This window comes from Oreochromis niloticus, linkage group LG7 (assembly GCF_001858045.2).
Source record: "Oreochromis niloticus isolate F11D_XX linkage group LG7, O_niloticus_UMD_NMBU, whole genome shotgun sequence".
NCBI classification, from domain to species: domain Eukaryota; kingdom Metazoa; phylum Chordata; class Actinopteri; order Cichliformes; family Cichlidae; genus Oreochromis; species Oreochromis niloticus.
Window position 1 is genome coordinate 36,259,036 of NC_031972.2, and position 4,921 is coordinate 36,263,956.

Genomic DNA, 4,921 nt, shown 5'->3' on the forward strand with positions numbered 1-4,921 from the left:
GTTTCTCATTTCAGTGTCATTTAATTAACGTAACAAGCCCTTACAATTCACATTAGCATACAGTTCTATGATGCTCACTAGAGAAAGCAATATGGCGTTTCCCCAATGTCACAGTTGTTTGCAGAAAAGTGAAAAAAGTTGGTCAGCAATGAACTGTATGATGTACCAAAGACATAATGGGCCCTAAAATGTTCATCAAGGGCTCCTACTGAACCTGTCACTTTACATGGAAGTGCATGCTTGTCAATCACAATGAAGGTGTGAATGCTGCTTCTTGTGGATCCCTGAGCAAGAAGGTAGGGCTGACTGCTGTTGTCTAGATGCTGCTGTACACTGGTTCCAGCCTACAACAACACATTAACCTCCTAAGACCCGAACTCTTCCACGACATGCATTTTTAATTTCTCTTTGATATTTGGTCACATTGGGGCCCAATGAATGTAAAAACAAAGAATTTCCAGATTTTTTTTTTTTACCTTATTTTTGTTTTTAAGAAAAATGAGAGCCACAAATGAGGATATTCATTTAAAATTTTGATAGAACAGTAGCAGTATAATGTCCTCATAAGTGGATATCAGGCCCATGTAGAGCAAAATTGAGTATTTTGGTCAAAATAACCAAAAATGTGATGTCCACATATGTGGATGGCAGGTCCCAGGAGGTTAAACAACAGTATTAAGTGACTATCCTCTGACAGTAGATTAGCTCACCTCACTGTCCATGAAAATAGAGGTGATGGAACATTAATTTAAACAACATACCTTTGGGAATTTGATGAGGTTATTGACAGCTTGAGATGCAGACATCTTTCCTGGTCTCTTTCCAGGGGCGGATCTAGAGAAATTTTCTTAGGGTGGCATGAGGGTGGCAAAGAAATCAAATGGGGTGGCAAAATCAAAGCCTTTTTTTCCCCCCAAACACATATGCAGGTGGTTACATATGGTTAAAATGATTCAAATGCAGTAAGTATACACGTTTTTCATATAAATATAGTCTATAACTTAATTATTGTCTGTAGCCCACATAATTACACACTTTAGTTACATAAAACATGTGAGTTTTGATGTTATGTACTGTATAGCCTGTATAATAAATAAATATGTAGCCCAATAAGTATAAAATCCAGAAAGCTACACAACATGGGGCGGTTCATTTACAAACACACGTCTAACTTAAGTTTCACTGTTCTTTGTTAGAAAACAATCACATTGTTACAGCTTAAATTACACAAAATGTCAGAAATCTGCACTGTCATGGACATAAATTTAAACCTAATTTTTCATGATTTGTTGGATTAACCCACTGAGGTCTGAAATACAAGCGGCCATTTTTGACTCCTTTTGAGTTTACGTTTGTATTTCACCCTCAGATTGTTTCATTTTATTTTTTTCACCTTGCCTTGTTTGGGATCTTTTCAGCTCAACTGAATTTAGTTGTTTTTTCACTGACATACTGCATTAGTGTTACTGATCTGAAATCACACAAAGAACTTAAAATCCTAGTAGTATTTTTTTACTGTAAAAAAAACCACACAGACATGTTGAGTAAATTTTTATAACTTGAAATGCAAATATAAATTGTACTTTTGTAAACATATACAACTATTTATCTAAAAATGCAGCCAATACACCTGCTGTTTTTTCATTTTGTACAACCATTTGAAATTTTACTAAAACTAAAATGAGAGAACAATCAGGTGTTGCATTAAGATGCCCCACAAATGATGTGTGCCAGTAAAAAAAAAGTTTGTCCACCAAAAGACAGAGGAGAACAGCACAGGGACAAACCTGCAGGCCTGACAACAGCAGGTGTATCACTCCGCTGGTTTTCTACTTAGTGACAGTGTTTACACTGCAATGTGCCTTTGTGTTCATTAGTGCCCTCACTGACACACAAGACAAAACGACTACACAACAGAACAACTACACAACACAACACACTAACTATACACTCCACACTAAACGTCACAAATCTCCCACATCTAAAAACTCTCTCTCTCTCTCACTCGCTCGCTCTGTCTCGCTGCCGTTACCGTCACTCCCAAAACTCTCCCCTCTTCCTAAACAACCAAATCTCACATGTTGACTTTTTTTTTTAATTGGTCGACATGGTACATTTTTCCACTGATAGGAAAGAGGTGGCTTTTTTTCTTTCTTTACTGTTTTCGCGCTGTCCTTAGAAAACGCTTAAAACACACACACACAAAAACGTGGCGACAGTATTTAGTAAAAAGCGTGGCTTATATATATTATCATAACTCTGGATTTACTGGCCTGTAATTAAAATTTAAAAACTTTGAAGTCCGAACTTTCAATATGGGTTGAAATAGAGACTCAGCGTGGCTGCAGCTTGTTGCTGTGTCAGCTTACATCAGTCATGTGATTTGGAGGTGCAGCGTGTCCGTGGACCACAGAGGGTTAATAACACTCACCTTCCTTCCATTTCCAGAGTGTAACATCCAACCAAATGTGTAAAATCCGAAATTCCCATGGTGTTGTTCAAAATGTGCTCTGGCACAATCACAAGCATCGCTTGTTACTGAAAACAAGAAAAAAGCCGGTCCTGCTATGGGCTGAACCATTTGTTAATGGTGGAGGGGGAAACACTATCCAATATATTCAGTTTTAGCATTTATATTCACTGTTGACTGTAACTACGCTCAAACTGTTAATGCTATCTTATTTTAATAAACAACACTGTCATATGCAAAACTGGGGTGGCAAGGGATCATTTTAGGGTGGCACTTGCCACCCCATGCCACCCTTCTAGATCCGCCCCTGTCTCTTTCACCATTGTGCAAATGGTGGTAGCAGATGTAGCAGCAGCAAGATAGTAGACATGTCACTGTCCCAGCCTACAGACGAATAAACAAAGAATTATTTCAAAAATACATTCAATTGACAGAATTACCTATATGACCAACAATGGCAAATAAAATGAGTCACAATCATACCATTCTCAACTTCAGTACCTGACTCAGCATTGCACATTAACTCCAAGAGCTCTGAGGTGGAGACAAGTCCATGACTTTCCTTTACAACCTTTGCTTTGAGATTGATGGGCCACCTCTCCAAGGATTTTCTGGCAGTGACCTCACAAAACAGGAGTCGGAAATCTTGTTCTATCTGTAATGCAAAAATACAGAACATAGCGAGGTGTAATCATTGACACTACAAGCTCCATGGAATATTTCAGTGATTCAACAAATGAAGATGTCTTACCAGTCCTGGTGTGTCCAGAAACCGCATCAGGCCTATGAAGACATCTGCTGCATTCTTTTCATCGTTGACCATTGAATGCCGATAAATGAAGGTAGCTTTCATCTTTTCACGGATGTCTTCATCAGCAGAGTGTCTCAAAAGAGCAATAGCTGCTCTTACATCCTCATCTGATAACACTGTCTGAGTGGTGAGTGGTCTGGATCGACCATGACCTGGACCACCAACTTAAGAAAAAACAATTTGATTGAATCCTGCCTACAAATTACATCAGTATCATTTAAATGACAAGTGAACTTACTTTTGGGAGATTTGCAAACTGAGACGCTTCTTTCTTCCACAGCTTTTCTTTGCATGGCGGTTGAAGACCATTCAAGGTATCCTGAACCGCTCTCTGGATCGTAGTAATGTTCCTATGTAATTAAATAAATGCAGAAGGACTATGTTATCAACATTTCTGAGGGCAATTATGTATTTAATGTTGAAAAGTCACCTTTACTTACATATCCATGTTGTGAATATGGGTCTTCCAGATATGGAGACAGAGCAACAATCCCCTGCGCATACATCACTCTTACGCTTTTAGGGGGAGATGTCTTAATGTATAAATTCAATAAATGGCATTGAACATCACAATTAAAAGTAATACAATGTTAAAAATGTTTCTTTATATCCTACATTTTTGATTCTTACCCATGTGTTTCTGTCATCTCAGCCTCAAGTATGTTTCTCATCCGTCTTCTGGTTGCATCTCTCAGAGATTTGGTTTTTGCATACTCTTAAACCTTTCTATAAAATAGAAACATTACCTAATATTACTTAACATATCATTAACATTGCTATCAGTTAATTTATACAAAATACATATTTCTTACTAAATAATGAGCAAAACTAAATTAGTGTATGCCTTTGGCATTTGCTTAAAATAATATAAACCAGTAAAGTTAACTTTATGGTAATGTTACCTACTTTTTCTGAAAGTAGTTCGCTTATATAAGCTAATTGATTTAACTCCATAGATTATTAGCTTACTAATAAAAGGTAATATAGTTGTTCAAACTGTACCATTAGACATGTGACAATGATATTATTTAGACAGCATTCAGAAGAAATACATAGTTAAAATGTTTTAGGTTCATATTAACTCAGTGAGAAGATAACGAACATCTGAACTTTTAGCAACTGCTAGCATGTAGCTACTGGACAATATCATTAAACCTATGGGTAAATGCTGCTAACATGTCCTCACTTGACATTAGTGAAACTATAAAGAGCTATTTAGTTTAAAAATACCTTTTAATGTTACCAGTATGGGAATGTTAACTTCACTTACCTGACTGCGGCAACTCTCCGGAGAAAATTCCATGTGCATCAGAGCTCTGAGACCGCACACGCCTGCGGACTGGTACTAATCAACACTGTGTGGAGTTAAGTCTTCACTCAGTGTCTAACAAACTTTACACTGACTTTTAACTCTGATGTTAGAGCTGGTTTACTCCTCATAGAGTTGTAAATACTCTATCTAGGTTAAAATAGGTTTACTCTGAAATATTGACACTTCCATTTTTTACTGTGGACAATTTTTATTTTCACTTCACAGAAAGGATATTATGAAATGTTAAACTGAAAAACAATAACTAAATCTTTCATATGTGTTGAGTGTAACTGTACACTAGTGTTTTGTTTGTAAGCCATCTAAATTA

The 4,921-nt window shown here is 36.9% G+C and overlaps 1 long non-coding RNA gene across 4 annotated transcripts; it reads right to left on the bottom strand.

Annotated features, from left to right (window-relative positions):
• Positions 1-3,555: 3,555 nt before the first annotated feature.
• Positions 3,556-4,582, bottom strand: LOC109202878 (uncharacterized). 4 transcript variants are annotated; one of them, XR_003220732.1, is made up of 4 exons: positions 4,552-4,582; positions 3,912-4,007; positions 3,722-3,797; positions 3,556-3,631 (listed from the first exon to the last, which is right to left on the bottom strand). It is a non-coding gene; the product is annotated as an uncharacterized LOC109202878 (long non-coding RNA). The 4 variants fall into 4 exon arrangements; XR_002062855.1 differs by having other exon boundaries at positions 3,722-3,814; XR_003220731.1 differs by lacking the exon at positions 4,552-4,582 and having other exon boundaries at positions 3,912-4,200.
• Positions 4,583-4,921: the final 339 nt, after the last annotated feature.